Below are 19,082 nucleotides of genomic sequence, written 5' to 3' on the forward strand. Positions count from 1 at the left end.
GGGTTCTGTACCCCTGTTGCCCTCCAAAAGATTGGAGCCTAGGATAAAATCGAAGATTGACTCACCCCTCTCGTTCGTGTCAGTGCTACCCAACTGATGATGATGGGCGTTAGCTTCGCAACCTATGATCAGGTCGATCTTGTGCTTCCTGCTGTCTTCCACCAGCTGTTTGATTAGCGGGTGCGGGGGAAGGGAAGGAACATATCCTTAGAGGGCCATTTGGGCTCTCTACGGCTGCGGCTACGTGGTCTTCATTGTTGAAATTGGGTAGCAAAAAGAGGTTAAGGTTCTTTTTTGCGAGGATGCAGGCTCGCCTTTTACCTGTAATATTGGCTTTGCAAAGCCTGAACTCCGACGCCCCCAACCCAAGAATCCTGTCTCTTAGGATCCAGGGTTCCTGGATGAGGGCCACATCAGCTCCACTCTCGGCGAGGTGGAGTAGGAGGGCAGCTGACGCCACTTTACTGTGGTGGAGGTTTATTTGTAAGATTGTCAGGGACATCCTTACAAATCTCCACCACAATTATTTCTGCCTCCGTCTCGGAGCTCAGCAGAGAATCCTCCTCCATTCCGACTCCACCAAGTGCCCTTGCCAAGTCGCTTTCCTCCGAGGTGTACCCTTCCAGGATGTCCCCCTCCTCATCCGACATTCTATCCTGGTGCCCCTCTTCGGTCGGCTCCTCCAAGTCTGGCTCTTGTGTGTCTGCCTCCATCGATACCTCCTCCTCCTCTACCGATACCTCCTGGCTTGGCCTTCGCATCCGATTTATAAATACGGACCGAAACGTGTTCGAATCCGTACTTCAGCCGGTGCTCCGACCTCTCCAGGGCTTTAACGGCCTCCTCGTTTAGTGTGAGGACGACCTGCCTCCGCATTCCCACCGCATCCTCGACCTTGGCGACTCTACAGTCCGCCGTGGGGAGCGTCGAGTTGCACATCCTAAGCATTGTTAGAATGGTTTTCGGGTCGGCTGGCTTTTCTGTGAGCCACACTCGCGCCCTCGGTTTGCTGGGGATCTCGTCCCAGTCAACCGCCACCAGCTCAGCTCCAGGGTAGACCTCTCCAAGCGATGCAACCATCCGCATGTGGGTCTCCACCTATCGCGCGTCTTGGCAAGCAATCACCTTGACGCTACCCTGATACCATCCTGCGTCTTCGCATTCTGGTGGGGGTCCTCCGCTTTGCAGCATCTCTTCCACGAAGCGCCCATGCAACTCGTTTTCCACTCGTCGCCAAAGTTCCTTGGGGATGAGCCCATCCTTGGAGCCCTTGTCCAGGACTCCAATTAAGGTTCTTCCCTTCGTTACTTCGGCGAACGAGCGGTTGGACGGCTGCGGCTGGGCGTTCCTCTTCTTGGCCTGGGGGGCTTCTCCCTCTGTGGACCTCTGCCTTTTCGCGCATTGCGCGGCCTCCTTGGCAGGATCTGACCCAGTACGTCTTTTCGGATCCAGCCTTTCTCCCGCCTTTTCCGGATTAAAGTCGGGTAGGATCTCCCTTTCCCACTTAATAATCTCGGCCTGGTCCGGGTTGGCTTCGGCCGATGGGTCCGCCCTCATCAGAATGAAGGCTGCTCTTCTTCTGTCCTTGTAGGAGCCTTTACGCTGCGTCGAGTGAGGCTCTCCCGGACCAGGGTTCGCCTTAGGGGCACCGCCGGTTGGTTTAGAGGTTGAACCTGGGGTCTTCCTCTCCACGCCGTTCGGTGGTCCCATGGCTAGCCCCGCTTTGGAAGAAGAAGCCCTAAAAAGCTCCTCCGCAACGACGCGTCCCGCCTCCAGATGTTGCCCCTCTGTGGGGGGCTTCTCCATCTCAGCAACGCCTTGGCTTTTGAGGGCCTTAGAGTTTGACGGGTCACTGACCCCATTTCCGGACTTTTTAAGGCAGTTCCGTTCTCCACTTAGGTTTTTATTTGGATTGGTAATGTTCATATTTTGTTCATATACCCGCTTGTCACGACAAGCCTGGTTTATATTGAGAGGTCGCCCGGTCCCCCAGAGTTCGCATTTTAGCGTCCGAGCCCCCCTCGGACACGCATCCTTCGGCATATGCTGTTCCACCTTGGATTGGGGTGATTTAAGGAAGGGAGTGCTCTTCAACCACCCAACTACCATTAGCCACCATCCTCGGCAGAGACATGACCCTACCGGGACCTGTTACCAGCCGCCCTCACGTGGAGAGTATAGTCGCACTACCAGCAGTGTACATAGTTACGGCACGAAATTGCTTGCGTGCAGGTCCCCCTGTTGTACCTTTGGCTGACGGCCAACTTTCACTATCATACATGGGATATTCCAGCAATAAACAAGAAAGGAAAGCTTACTTCGGGCGGAGCCGAAGTTGATACACCCTTGCAGCTAAAACCGGATATATATCGCAAACATCGGATATAGTTCGCCAATGCTTATGACTACATCATAATAACACAATAAATTACAATAAAAAATCAAAAAAAAGTCCCAAGCTCAAAAATACGGAAGTTTATTTTTCTACCAAATACCATTTCCGATCGTTTTATATCCGATCGTATGGCAGCTATAAGATATAGTCGTTATGACCGATCAGTCGACCGATCGTTATGAAATTTTGTAGGTCGGATAAACTGACCAAAAATAGAATCTGTACTAAGTTGCAACTTTCTATCTTCAAAAAATCGAAAATTGGGTCATTTTCGATCGTTCAGCTATAAGATATAGTCGGCCGATCCTTATGAAATTTCACGTAGAAACAGACACCCATACGGACAGACAGACGGATATGCTCATATTAACTCAAGAGGTGATCCTGATCAAGAATATATATATATATATATATATATATATATAGGGTCGGAGATGTCTCCTTCACTGCGTTGCACACCCCTGCAAGTGTATAAAAACGGACAAGTGAATTAACATTTACTGTCAGGTTCAAGTCAACAAATTAACAAATTAATAAGGATTTAAATCAGAATAATTTTAGTACATTTTCCGGAAAAAAATATCGCATTGTGTAAAGACAGAAAGATGTTTATGACTGTAGTGCAGCGCACTATAGGAAATATGACCACTTTTTCTGGCTAAAAATAATATCTCAAGAACGAAACAAGATATTTAAGTTGTAATTTGTGATTTGAGTTCAGATGGTCATAAAGCCATAGTCTTTTTTTGGAAAAGTAGGTGTGTTATACCCTTGCAGAGGGTATTATAATTTTGTCCAAAAGTGTGCAACGCAGTGAAGGAGACATCTCCGACCCTATAAAGTATATATATTCTTGATCAGGATCACCTCCTGAGTTGATATGAGCATTTCCGTTTGTCCGTCTGTCCGTCTGTCTGTCCGTCTGCCTGTCCGTCTGTCTGTCCGTTTCTACGCGAACTAGTCTCTCAGTTTTAAAGCTATCGTCTTGAAACTTTGCACACACCCTTCTTTCCTTTGCACGCAGTATATAAGTCGAACGGCCCGGATCGGCCGACTATATCCTATAGCTGCCATATAACTGATTGATCGGAAATGGTATAACTTTGACGTTTTTAAAGTTACAGAGTTCAAATTTGACATGAGAGCATTTTTTGGCAAAACATTACGACATGCCAAATTTCATAAGGATCGGCCGACTATATCTTATAACTGCTATGTAACTGAACGATCGGAAATGACTTTCGTGTTTTTGAAGATAGAAAGGTGGAATTTAGTACAGATTCTATTTTTGGTCAGTTGATCCAACCTACCAAATTTCATTAGGATCAGCCGAGTATATCCTATAGCTGCCATATAACTGAACGATCGGAAATGACCCAACTTTTGTGTTTTTGAAGATAGAAGTTTGGGACATTTTTAGGTTTGGTTTTTGTATCATAATAAATTGGGTTATATTATCATATTCTCATAAGGATCGGCCAACTATATCCGATGTTTGCGATATATATCCGGTTTTAACTGCAAGGGTATATAAACTTCGGGTCCGCCCGAAGTTAGCTTTCATTTCTTGTTTTTTTTAAATTAAAAATCTTTTATTTTTTTTAAATTTAAATCGGTTTTGCACTAGTCTCACAGCTTACAGATTTACATTCAAGGTTTTTAGGTTGCCTCCTTAAATTATGAATTTCTTCGAAAGTGCATAAAAGTGCATTTTCATATTTTACTCATATGAAGAAAATTAAACAATCTACAACATGGACTAAATTACAATGTTTGACTCGGTTTGACTAAGTTTAAATCTCTTTTTAAAAATGTGATTTATTTCTAAAAATTTCTTTTGCTAGCCTACTTATATTTTCACTTTATTAAAAAGACAACGCAGGTTTTTTGGACACTTCACATACACAAACACATAATACAAACCACATTGAAAAACTTCCTCTCTCTTCCAGCATGCGTATAGGAAGGGCCGATCCACGGAAACGGAACTCCACGAAATCACTACTTTTGTCGAAAAGGCACTTAGTGATAAGAAATACGCACTCATTGCTTTTCTATACATAGAAGGTGCGTTCAACAACATCCTACCAAGCTCTATAATCAATGCACTGACAGGTCTAGGAATAGACAATCAATCCATACGCCTTATAGAGCAGATCCTGGTAAACAGGACTGTTGAGGCGTCACTAGGAGGAGAATCTATTCATAGATACGTCAGAAGAGGCACCCCGCAAGGAGGCGTACTCTCACCCCTACTCTGGAACGTGGCGGTTAATAGCCTACTGCGATCCCTAGAAGGGGGTGGTTGCAAAGTTATCGCTTTCTCAGGAAAATTTCCCCAGACTCTATGTGACCGCATGACGGACAAACTTAGGGTCCTCTCAACGTGGGCAGCTAGAAATGGACTAGGTGTAAACCCATCCAAAACCGAGCTCGTCCTCTTTACCAGGAAGTACAAAATACCAAATTTAAGGCTTCCAAAACTATAAGGAGAAACACTATCCCTTAGCGATAGCGCCAAGTACATAGGGATAACTCTAGACAGGAAACTGGACTGGAAGTCAAACACTATGGATAGAGCTAACAAGGCTACAATCGTGCTCTATACTTGCAGAAAAGCCATTGGCCTTAAATGGGGAATGTCCCCAAAAATAGTAAGATGGCTTTATACAGCGGTCATAAGACCCATCCTTTTCTACGGGGTGGTGGTCTGGTGGCCTGCTCTCACCAACTCCACAATCAGGGAGAAACTTAGGAAAACGCAAAGGATGGCGGAGGTCTGTATCACAGGCAGCCTACGTACCACACCGACGGATGCACTAGACTTCATACTCGACCTATTACCGGTAGAGATAATGGGGGTCAAGATAGCCACGCTATCGGCAATCAGGCTACGAGAGACGGGCACATGGAAATATACTGACTACGGACATACCAAGTTAGATTTACACCACTGCATGCCAACGGGGTCCACAGACTACTGCGTACCTGTCGATCATCCCACCTTAAAATACAAGGTCTACATTCCAACAAGGGAGGAATGGGCCAAACAAATCCCGGGACCAGCCGGTTCCCTCCATATCTACACAGACGGTTCAAAATTGAATGGCCAGGTGGGAGGTGGTTTCCATTGCGAACAGCTGTGTTTAAATGAGTCCTTCAGACTCCCCGACCACTGTAGTGTTTTCCAAGCAGAAGTAATAGCTATCGGAGAAGCACTCAGATCCCCAGCACTTATTGGAAATCAGGACACAATCTGTATCTTCTCAGACAGTCAAGCGGCACTCAAAGCCCTTGACGCTCTTTCATCCAACTCCAGGACAGTGAATGACTGTCGCAGATCTCTTAACGAGATGGCAGAGCAGCATGACATACACCTCAAATGGGTGCCCGGACATAGGGACCACGAGGGTAATTGCGCCGCCGACGAACTAGCAAGAGCAGGTACTACCAATCCTCTCCTACCGGAGAAGGAACCAGTAGGTATCCCCTTAGCTACGTGTAGGCTAAAATGCAGGGATCACTTTGACCGCGCATAACTGGGGAAATGGAGAAATCTCCAAAACTGCAGGAACTCCCGCATCATATGACCCATCCGATCTAGGAAGAAGTCAATGATGCTTATCGCCCTAAATAGGCAGGACTGTAGTCTGGCGATCAAAGCCATTACGGGACATTGGTTAATAGGAGCACACGCGGCTAGACTAGCGGTGCCACATTATGACTACTGCAGGAGCTGTGGGGACGAAGAAGAGGAAGAGACAGTTGCACACCTCCTGTGTCAATGCCCTGCGCTGGGGCGCATCCGACTCAAATTCTTGGGCGCAGCAATACTTACAGACCTTACAGACCTCGCGGAGGTCGCTCCACACAGACTCGTAGCTTTCATCCGTAAATCTGGATGGGACCGCGAGCCGTTTCAGGAAGGATAGAGCACCCTTGGGCACATAAGCAGTGGGAAGGGAGAGGTCCTTTTGTAGGATCCTTGACTGTGCGGTATCACAAGGAGCCCCAGCGGCTCAAGTGGATGGGGGTCAGAACCGGCCCCTCATCGCCGCCTCAACCTAACCTAACCTAAAGTCTAGATATTTGTTTGTAATTTTCGTCTTATCCTCTATGGGCGCGACAATGAGTCTCATCAATAATAATTTCCTTGTCTTCCTCATTTTCTACGTCTTGTACAAAAATTCTTGTAAATAGGAATTTGTTTCCGAAATTTGCTTTTAGTGGTTTTAGCAATAAGTAAAGGTCTTGTGGGGTACAGTGCAGGCCTATGGTTATATTTGGTGAAATATATTCCTTTAGTAACGTTACTAAATTCTCTGGAGTATCATACTCAATAATATGTCTAACATTATTGAAGACATTTATTGATTCGTGGACTGTTAATCTGCCAGTAGTGATTAAGAGTTGAATTTTGAATTGGTTAAGTGGTTTATTAGTTTCTTCGATTGCATTTTCAAAGCAGCTTTCTGCAGAATGAATTGTATTTTCATCTGAACTATCCTCTGATATATGTATCTGCGTGTGACAAATAGTTAATTTAATCTGGATAGAGCATCCGCTACAACATTAGTTGTACCTGGTTTTGGTCTGAATTTCTGGTGTAAAACTTTGTATGAATGAGTACCAACTTTTCAAATCTATATTTGGATTTATGTCAGATATTGAATACGCTAATGGCTGGTGATCGGTGTGAATTTCCATATAAGAAGTTTCTTAGATTTTTTAATGCCCAAACAATTGCTAATAATTCTTTTTTGTTTGTGACGTATGCGTGTTCTGTTTTATTGAGGGTTTTTGATATAAAGGTTATAGGTTTACCATCTTGTGACAGAACCGCTCCTATTGCTATATTTGATGCGTCTGTTGTATGAATGAATTTTTTACCATAATCTGGTTGTATTAATTCAATTTGATTAGTAAGGTTTTGCTTAAGTTCATTGAATGCTTTTACAGCTGGTTCGTCCAACTGTACCGACATTTTTTTCGACATATTTTTAGATATCATTATGTTATTATGTTATTATGTCATTATGTCATTAGTTTTAGATATCAAATATCATTATATTTTTATCATTATGGTCTTCTAAATAAGTGATGAGTGCTATGTAAGCACAATTACGGACAAACTTTCTATAAGAACATGTTTGGCCAAGAAAGCTCCTAAGCTCTCTGATACTTTTTGGAATTGCATAATTTTGTATTGTTGCGATTTTTTCTGGGTCTGTTTTGATTGCATTATAAAAGACTATCATACGTATCCAAGAAAGTTGGTTTCTTGCAAAAAAAATTTGGATTTTTCTAAAGGAATTTTCATGTTTGCTAGAAGAAAGGATATTTATTATTCTAGTTAAATCATTAAAATGTTCCTCTACTGAATTTGAGGACATTATTATATCGTCCATATGGACGTGGCAAGTTTTTCCAACCTGCTCTCTTAAAATATCATCCATTGCTCGTTGGAAGATTCTTGGAGCGTTAGTTAAGCCAAAAGGCAATCTTAAAAATTCGTATTTACCGTTATTTAAAGAAGAAGACATTTTTCGACGGTTGGATTCTCTCATTGATATTTCATGAAAACCTGATTCCAGGTCAATTGGGGAAAATAATTTTCCTTTTGCCAGATTAGCTAATAAAAACAGATGGATCCTGCATAGGGTATCTATCGTGACTTGAGTTTTCATTTAATTTTTTAAGATCAATGACAAGTTTTTTCTTAGTTTTTTTGGAGTTTCTGCCATCTTTATTGTACCTTTTTTTTGGAACTATGTACAAGAACTATAGAATTATACGGACTCCTGCTAGGTTGTATGATTTTTTCGGACAACATTCTTTTAATTTCTTAATTAACAAATTCCACTACGGATTGTGCATATGGGTATTGTTTACCATATATGGGTTCTATCATGTTCTAAGTTTCATGTCATCATCATGTTCTAAGTTTATTTTCCTTCTAATATTAGTGCGGAATGGAATTTGCATATTTATTTTAGAGTTCTCATTTTTGATATGGTTTATTATTATATTTCTTAATTTTCATATCATTATATGATTTCAATTTTATGCTATTCAGGTAATGATTTTTATTTTTTGTGTTGCCTGAAGTAGTTTGTGAGGTTATTGACCTTAGATCCTCATTGGAAAGATTTTATTGAACTATCCGTTGAACGCTCTGACTCGGAGCTGCAGTCATAGTCGCTTGTTTCGACGCAGACTGAATTTGATTTAACTTGTTTTAACTTGTTAAAATATTTGTTTATTAAGAATTAGTTCAGAGGGTGACTACATTTTTCCTCGCATAGATTACACACTTTATTATGAAATAGTAATTTTTCCTCTTTCCCATGATATTGTATAACTCCCTTTTTTGTGTCGATTTTTTTTTTGTACTAACAAGTCAGTTTCTAAGCCCTCGTTTTCATAAAAGTTATATATATTTAATATTGAAAATTGTTATCATGTGATAATATTTTATTATCGAACATCCGTTTATTGTTGAAACCCTTTTATAAATAGGGAGTTCATTTTTATTTAAATATATTCCCTTTTTAATGAAACAAGCTGTTGCGCCTGTATTTATTAGGGCTTAAAATTCTCTATTTTTATTTTTGTCACATCGTGTTAAGTAAGGTAATCTTACTCTTGCCCTTCCTTAAAAAAATGGTTTAATTTTTCTGGTTTAAATGGTTTAATGGAATTAATTTTCATGGTTTCATTTTGTGGTTTATTTGTGGTTGATTCTCATGCACTCGCTTTACTGGAAAATGACTTGGGCCAGCTGCTTGATTTTCAAAGTTTTTTGGATTATTATTAAAAGGACGGCTATAATTTTTTTGATAAAAGTTTTGGTCGATTGAATACGGACGATCTTGGTTTTGGTTTGTGCTAAAATTTGGGGTATATCCCTGACGATAATTATTAAATTGCCATTTTGGCAGGTTTACAAACTGTATGGAAGGATCGACTTCCATTGGTTGCGCGGTTTGCTATTGCTGAACGTTATTATAGTCGAAATTAGTCAGTTGAGGCCAAATTTGGTTTTGGCCGTTTCCCCATTGATTTTTAGGTTTATTGAAATTCTGTTTTGGTTGGACCGAATTAAACCTTAAGTAATTATTTTGCCTTCGGTTTTCATTTTGAAAGCCGTAATATCTATTGGCGAATTGTGCTCTAAAATTATTAGATTCTAGTTCTTGCGCTTTTTCTAAGGCGTTTGGAAGGTCAGGTGGATTTACAGAGAAAAGCGTCTCTGCTATTGATCCGTTTAGACCTGAAATAAAGATTCTTAGAGAATTGTTCCGAATTACTTTATTAGTCTCTTTTGTAATTTCACTGCCTTTACCATACGTCATTATGGTTTTATTGATCAGTAGGGTCATTTTTTTATTTACCTCATTATATACTATTACTATTATATACTATATATCTATTACTCCGTAATAGACAATTTACCTTGTCTATGAATACTTAGTTCAGGTTCTAGAACGTGGATTGGTCTTCTATCATTATAGATAAAATCTAATCTAGATAAAATCGCACTGAAATTAAGAACTGTTCCATGGCTGCTCAGGGCGTCATGTGCCGCCCCCATGATTTTGTTACGAAGTATACTTAATGCTATAAAATATTTTTCACTATTTATTTAATATAAACTCATTGCTGTCTCTGCAGCCTCCCTCCAGCCTACAGTTTGTTCCCCATTAATTTTTAGACAAGATAAGAAATGGCATGACACATTCAGCAGGGGCTACTGCGTTTGGCAAATAATGTTTACATTGCCTATTCGGTGAGCCAATTTATGAGTTGGATAACAAGCATGTATTAGCTTAGCTATAGATTGCAGTTTTATGTCAATAAAATTAGTCTAAGACTACCGATTGAGGTTTGCATTCCCTCAGAAGAAATTGTTTCAAGTATGACAAAAAGCATTAAACCTTGTTACATTTAGAAACTACAAACCTTTAATCACCAACAGTAGGTGTACCATAGTAGCCAATGAAACTTAAAACTTGTTGTCACAGCAAAGGTGGACTGCTGGATTCTGGAACGCAGACCAATTTTATCACCGAACGTCTAGCATCAATGTTGTCTGTACAACGCCACGACATCAAGCTTCGAATCGAAAGTATTAGTGCAACCCGGATGATCAATTAAATCAACTCATAGTTTGGTGAAACAATCCTCAGATGCTACCGTCTTAAAATAGTCACCTACGGCATTAAGACAGCCTCATTCCAGGCAACAAAATGTCTATATCATCTATGAATTCGATCACGGGAAAACTACCCACTAAGATCGTCAACACTCGAAAACGATTACTATGTGGACGATTGTTAACGGGTGCTAATTCAGGAGCAGAAGCAGTGCAAGTCCAAAGTGAACTCATCAAAATATTACTCCCACACGGCTTTAAGCTTCGAAAATGGTCCTCAAACAATGCGAAAACTGCGTGAAATTCGCGACGTGAAATTAGGTGAAAAACTGGACCAGCAACTCGTTCCACAAATTGCAACGAATGTTGCATAAATGCTTTAATTCTGCTACAAATCCAATAGAGCACCAACGAAATTTCTATGACTAGGCGAATTAAGCTGATCAGATTGAATCAGCAGATTGAATTTAACGCAGAATGCAAACAGTTAAAACGATGACAAGCCGCAGATAAAAAGAGTTATCTTGTCTCATTGGTCCTCATCTTCTAATCGGATGGTTAATCCGTGTGGGATTCAACACTGGGGCAATCTACCGGATCGGTTTTACATCGCAGTTTTAGAGTTGGTGAGTGATCTTCTCACAGACGCCTTTCTGGCCGCTTTCCGCCGATTCCTGGGACGTCGAGGAAAACTCCAGACGATCCTATACGAAGAATTCTATTGGGGCCAAAAACAAAGTAAAGGAGAAAGCATAGTCCAGCAGTGCAACTGGATCAACTGGACCACCAGACAACCATTTTGTAAGCTGCATTGACTATTTAAATTATTTTACATGTTCTGATATGTGTCTACATGTTGCGATGTAAGCGATCGTTGTGGGTCGCAAAGAATTTCACAATAGAGCTAAATAACGGTTGATCAACTTTTCAACAGCCGGGAGAGTGTTAAGTAATAGAATTTAGTATTACATTACAAAATAATATAAACAATAAATAAAATATTAGGTCATGAACTACACCACAAAATGCTTACTACACATAACACCAACATCAGCTTGATCAGGAATTGTGGTAACACAAAATTTATCATTTTTATATTGTGCTATATCTCTATATTGGGCTGCTATATGCTGTTAATTTACCACCTAAACAATAGTTATGTATACATAAAATCAGTGGAAGACAAACCTATTCTGAACTAATTTATTTCTCTATGTCCAACTTGTGGCAACAATACAGCAATCAGTTTATGTACCAATTGCTTAACTAATCCATAAAGATTAACATCGACCCTCTTAGGGTAATTTTAAATTGGACCACCGAATTAGCTAACATAAGATAAAGTAACAAAGTGCGATAAAATGGTTACGTTACAATGAAATGCTCAAAGATTACGCGCTTTTGTGCGTTTTTTTGTACGCAGATCTGTACATTGCACTATGGTCCAAAAGTCTAATATGTTGGCATAAACTTCAAAAATAAAGTTAGGAACCTCAAACTTTGCCCAATTTTTTTTTGTTTTAATAAGTATGCAAACAAAATGTTTAGTATTAAACTCCCTCTTTTGCCTTCAATACAAAGAAATTTGTTTAGTGCAATCTTAGTGAAATTTGAGTTTGACGCTAAATTAAAAAAATATGGTGAAATTAATTTTGGGATAATAATTGTTTTTTTTTTTTTGTTTAAAAGTCAGCTTTTTATAATTTTCTTAGCATTCCTGTATTCATCTTAAAGCTCAGAGGGCCGGACGACCAAGGGGCGCTCGAGAGAGATTAATTAGTATATATTAAACTCACTTTAATTTATTAAGGGGGGACATCTGAGTTGAGTTTTGAAAAAATCAAAAAAAAATTTTTCGCTTAAAAATTTTTTTAGGGTCTTAAGAATAACATATCAAAAGATAGAGTCCGGCAAAAGTTTCTAAGTGTCGAAATTTTCCATTCTGCGGCGATGCCTCACAGGTATAGGTATCCCACAGTACTTATAACTTTAAACGTGTTTATCTCGAAACCACTTTTTTTGAGACTGCCGGAAACATAACTCGAACAGATCTTAACCGATCGATTGACAGTATATTTAAAATACCTTTATCTATCGACACACGTAGGACTTTTTATTTCTATTGCTTACTTTTTTTTATCAAAAATTTTGTGACTTTTTTTATCGTGAAAATCGTGATTTTTTTCAATCACTCACCATTTTGCAAAAAATCAATATATCGCAAAATTCCTACGTGTGTCGATAGCTGTTGATGTATAGAAATTAACGAATTTTGATTTATTGTTTTACATAAAAAATTGAGGACTTTAGCTGTCCGGCCATGGAACCCCCTTTAAGAAAATAGGGTCCATGAAGAAATGCTGCACTGCCGCCATTTTGTTTTCGATTTATTCGAAAATTTTTTTTGTACTTCGCATCCAATATTAAAAAACCTAATTTACAAATTTTCGATTGCCTTTTTTATTTGGCCTAAAAAAATAAAAAAAAAATTCGTTTTTTTCCCCTTGTTACTCAGATGTCCCCCCTAAAGCTGGGAAGAGTTAGTAAGGAAATTTAAAATTGTGTATTTTAAATTTGAAGGACAGGAAAGAGATGTTATGGCCTAGAGAAAATTGTAGTTTGAACATAAGACCCTAAAAGTCGTGCAGTGCATATGTCGAACTACAATGGCTAAGGAATAGAGGAATAAAGTTTTTAGTCCTTCTATTAGAAATGTTTAAATTTAATCGTGTTAGTAAATGCTGGCTATCTACATCCCCCATAATTCGGTTATGCAGAAAACCCACACCGAGCATTGTCCTACGATTTGTAAAGCTAGGTAAGTTTATAAGTAACAGTCTACTATTATAAGATGGAAGGTGAAGATTTGCATCCCAGTTTAGGCCTCTAAGTGAAAAAGTTAATAAATTCTTTTGTACGGATTCTATGCGGTCCTGATGACTTCATATTAGGAACTCAAGGCACATGAACCGTACTCCAGTATGGGACGGAATTCTTTTGACCACCTTTTAATGAAACCAAGGACTCCTCCTTATTAACCATTTTATGTTAACTGTCTAGTAGAAAGAGGGTCTGACTGCAGAGGGCAGAAACGATAAGACATAAGCTTGCATTTTGATCCATTAAGAATTTAATCGTTAGCTAAACACCATTTTTGAAAGTTATCAAGGCCAGACTGAAGACTGCATTGGGTAGAGATGGATTTTTACTGAGGACAGAGCTTTACATCATCTGTATACATAAGGGAATACATGTAAGGAGGGAAAGTCATTTATAAAAAGAGGAAATAACAACGTGCCAAGATGACTTCCTTGAGGGACGCCCGATGTACGGACCAGACGGAAATGTATGTTTTTAAACAAGACTCTTTGTGTCCTTCCATCAAAGTAGCTAGAGATCCACGTTAAGAGGTCTGTAGAAAATCGCAGCATATTCAGTTTACTCAGCAAGGGTGGGTGATTGACTGAATCAAATGCTTTGCTAAAGGCTGTGTAAATTGCATCGGTTTGATATCCCTTAAGAAAGCCATCTATGAAAAAGGATGTCAACTCCAATGAGTTCGTGGTGGTGGAGCGACGCATAATAAAGCTATGCTGACAAGGAGAGATGATCGAAGAGTAAAGGTGTTGCAAATGAGGATTAATTATTTTTTCAAATAACTTTGAAATTGCCTTTTTTTTTGCAGCGTCGGACTTATTCCCTTTTTTATGTAGGAGAATTATGAATGATTCCTTCCACTTAAGAGAAAAAATCGAGGTTTCCAAAGAAAAGTTGAAAAGTCTTAGAAGAGGTTGGCACAGAGCCCTGGCACAGTATTTAAGCACACAGTCTGCTACTCCATCGGGGCCTGGCGATATTCTGGCTATTCTAGTTAATAAGCTATTCTCGGAGAAAAACGCGCAGAAAATAATATTTGCTGATTGGATGTTATATGCGTAAGGCTGATCTGTCAATTTAGGCGGAGAATAAGTTTTTTGAAAAAATTCTGCGAATACATCGGCATTGACCTGATCAGAGGTCGCAGATGAACTTTCAAACGTAAGAAGCGGTGGAAAAATACATGTTTACGCTTTGTGTTTACAAAATTATAAAACTGCTTTGGATCCTGAGTAAATTGTATCCGGCAGCGGTGAATATAATTCCTGTAACATTCAGCGTTATGCACGGTAAAATTTGACCGAGCTTGTAGATATCTTGGGAAATTAATACTAATGCAGGTTTTTTTATACTTCAGTAAGAGCCTATTTTTAGTATTTTTTAGGTTAGTGAGGCACATTGTAAAGCAAGGAGGATTTGATGAAGCGAACGGATATTTCCATGACACACAGGAGTCAAAAATTGTATTTAAAGTACAGTAAAATTATTATCATTAGGTGACATTAAGATCGGTGCTTGCCTCACCGATCGAAGTCGCCCACAGCTACGAGCTGGTCACGATCAGTTATAAGAATAAAAACGGATTGAATAGCGGACAAATGATTCCAATATGTGGGCGGTTCGGACGAAGGCGGTATATATGAACATGAAATGTATAAAGATTTCGCGCACAAAGTGATTATAATGTAAATAAACTCAATGTCACCAAACTCTTGTGATTTACCCTCTATAAAAGCAAGAGTGGAGTCTACCGAAATGAGGATTCCATTCTCCCTTCGCTGAAATCGATCCCATCTTAAAGTGGTAAAACTTCAGAGCTAAAGATCTCCGGCTTTAACCAATTTTCTGTACAGGCTATAATATGGGGTGCAAAGAAAGAACTGTCAGAATATAGTTTGGGGAGCCACCTAGTATTCTGGTAATAGGTAAGAGATAGGTAAGTAAATTTTAGTGACGAGACTAGTATTTTGGGTTAGTGGTCGAAGAAGAGGTGGAAGGTTGGTCAGTGGTTTTAAAACTTTTTTTTTTTCACGGAACTAGGCTGATGTTCTTGGACAAAAATGTTCTCTGGCCAAAAACTGGGTGAAACATTTATCGTGAACATCAGCGCAGGAATCTTGAAAGAAGACATGAATAATTACATAATTAAATTTAAATTTCACTATGTCCTCCACCTTTATATCGGCTTTAGTTTTGGCTTTAATATAAGCCGAGATATCCATCTCTGAAGTATCAGGGGAAAGTCGGGATACAAATATAGGTTTTGATGGAGGATTCACCTGTAAAGGTTTTGGTGTCGCAGGTACGAGAACTGCAGCATCAGTCGGTGCCGGTGGTCCGGACTGTGGAATACCCTGTGGTATCACTTGAAGGCATACCACGTATGTAGGACATATCAGACAATTGCTCATTTTCCTTGAGAAATTCGGACGCGAATTGTTCTCAGTTCTATATCTTTTCTAGGGTGGGAAAAGATATGAGCAGCTGCGTTAATGACATCAGGCTGAGGCAGATAACAAACAGCGGATTTTTTACGCTTAGGGGGCTCAGTTAGCAGCTGAAGGCCACTAAACTGAGTGTCAAGCGAAATTTACGAAAACCAGTGATCAACTCTTTAAATCGATTCTTAGTCCGTCTCATGAACGCCCTCATTTCGTGTTGGACAACACGACAATTTTCACAACAATAGTGTAAACCAGACCTACCGGAAATGGCATTCGAAACTGAGGCACACTTCGCGTGTACGACGTTTTCACATAGCCAAAAATGAGTGGTAGGCTGGGATGAGGAGATTGTCTTCTTACTTTATAGAACAGACCAGTTTAAATTCCATATTTTTAATTAACAATACAAAAATAATATATAAAAAGTCAAAAAACACGTTACCTTGAAGCACTGTGTCAAATAGGAAGGAAAACTGCGGATATAGAGATAAGACGGGGAAGAAGCAGAGCTGAGCTATGCTTGGAATTGAATTGAAACAAATTATTAATTCGCCTCCAAATATACCGCAGCACACGCGAAGCGATACAGTTTAAGTTAAAACTGAAGTTTCTCAAAAATTTCGATTCTCAAGCAAGTCAACACCGGTTTACGAATATTTATCATAAACGCAGTATGCACAAAAAAAGCACGACCGTTCGGAAGGGAGAGAAGTGGAGACAAGTTACTTACGAGTAACCTTCCCTAAGGTGTTTTTCAGAGTCGGCATCAGCTTGCAACTCTTTTTGAAATAAAATGTGGTTGTCGGTGTTTAGTCGTAACCTGTTTAAAAAATAATTTGTGAGGGAAATACGTAGAACTCGCAACTTGGGCTCCTTAGCTATGAGACGGGGCATAGCAAGCTACGAGCAAATATAATAACCCCCAACAAGCCCAAGCTGCAAGATATCGACGTGTGTTTCTTACACCCTTCTTTATGAAAAATATTTAAATTGTACCGCCTAAAGTTATTATCGCTCTGTTAAGTACTCGTTCTTGTTAAGAGAAGGAACAGAGAGAAACCAGTAATAAATGAACTTTCTTTGAAATTGGTCGATGCGTTTCTTCGACTGTTTTTATTGACTCGACTGCGTTATTGATTCGACTGTTTTTCTTAGGTGTGAGAGTATGTCTCTCTTGTAAATTTAGTTACAAGCTACTGATGCATTTTCGCCTAAGCATCCTAATGCAATTAATGTCGACTTATTATTTTAACAACCATGAACTGGTTATTCATGAATCGTTGGTGACATTGGGTCCCACGGGTCCTCACAAAAATCAGAAATTTTATGAATGTAACTTTATAAATACATATTACAGATTTTTGTCTATTTCTATTATTTTCTTGGATTCCATAGAGTTTTTATTCAATTGGGTGTTTATCTACATATATGTATATTGCAAAATGGGAGAAAAGAAGGACGAACGAGGATGAGTTTTTGGTTTGTGGCTAAAAACAACACTAAATAGTACTATATGGACCAAATAGTTGTTCTCAGCATGGAACAGCTTAGTATTTATATATTATATACTTAACACGGAGAACGCATATTAGATTTATAAAAAAATTGCCATAAATTGGATATTACAAAATACTAAATTCATAAAACTACACATAAAATAGCAACATACATTTAATAGTGCATACCTTGAAGATTATTTTCCATAATTAAGTTACATTTTGTAAAGTGTGTGACAAACATAAATCATCTAAACATTTTAACGCAAATTTCTATTCGGAAAAAGCCCATTTTAAAGCGCTCAAAAAGCTTTGGTAGCGCTTTTAAAGATTTTTATACCCTTGCAGAGGGAATTATAATTTTGTCCACAAGTGTGCAATGCAGTGAAGGAGACATCTCCGACTCTATAAAGTATATATATTCTTAATCAGGATCACCTCCTGAGTTGAAATGACCATGTCCGTCTGTCTGTCTGTCTGTTTCTACGCGAACTCTCAGTTTCTAGTCTCTCAGTTTTAAAGCTATCGACTTAAAACTTTGCACACACCCTTCTTTCCTTTGCACGCAGTATATAAGTCGGAACGGCCGGGATCGGCCGACTATATCTTATAGCTGCCATATAACTGATTGATCGGAAATGGTATAACTTTGGTGTTGTAATAGATTGGTTATATTTTGATATTCTTATATTGTTTGGCCAACTACATCAGATTTTTTGCAATATATATCCGGTTTTAACTGCAAGGCTATATCAACTTCGGCTTCGCCCGAAGTAAGCTTTTCTTTCTTGTAATTAATTGGTTTTATTATGATGGAATCATAAGGATTGGCCAACAATATCCGATGTTTGCCATATATATCCTGTTTTAACTGGAAGGGTATATCAACTTCGGCTCCGTCTGAAGTTAGCTTCCCTTTTTTGTTATTAAAATTTTTAAATTGTAGGATAAATTTACTTTAAGATTAGAATAAGATACATATATAACAATGATATATTAGCATAGAATCTGGACCATAGTGCATAAAAGTTGAGCTATTTGCCTAAAAAAAAACGAAAAAAAACTTAGAATATATAAATGCTGTATTTGTTGCTTTGCCCACGCTGGAAGCTGGCTGGCGAAAAGTTTTTTGGAGTTCCTCTTTGAACTGGTCCGCTAATTCATCGACGAAGAATGGGGGTGTGCTAACTAATGGCTTACGAAGCCAGAGCTCACGAACTCTTGATGATTCTCGTTAAATTGCTGGCTTAATAAGTCTTGAAAGGCGCAGTTAGAAATATGGCTTAGTTTTTCGAGACCTGCTGTCCTTTTTCAAATTTATTTGGAGTTGGATGAGCTGATTGTGAAGATCTTTCTGGAATGCAAATAACCTGTTGTTGTTACCACCCTTTGCCATTGTTTCAGACTCTGAACTGGAAGTGATTAGTGGCTTAGGCTTGCTTATTTTGTGTATGTATGCACTTATGTATGGTCATCCAAAGTGAGAGAGCGACAATATGCTAGCGTATTGATTGACTCGTGCGATGCGAAGTTCGTTCCCTTTCTTTTTGCTTCCTCTTTGTTGAGAAGAATGAAGAAGTTGAGAAGGAGAGTACTGGTTCATAGATGACGTAGGGTTTTTATTAAAGACTTTGTTACTTTAATAGAACTGTCAGAGATGACCGTAGATTCTGGTGTCGTATATGGATTGATCCCTTCATGGGCCATCAAAAATG

Source organism: Drosophila bipectinata, chromosome 4, assembly GCF_030179905.1.
Source record: "Drosophila bipectinata strain 14024-0381.07 chromosome 4, DbipHiC1v2, whole genome shotgun sequence".
Taxonomy (NCBI): domain Eukaryota; kingdom Metazoa; phylum Arthropoda; class Insecta; order Diptera; family Drosophilidae; genus Drosophila; species Drosophila bipectinata.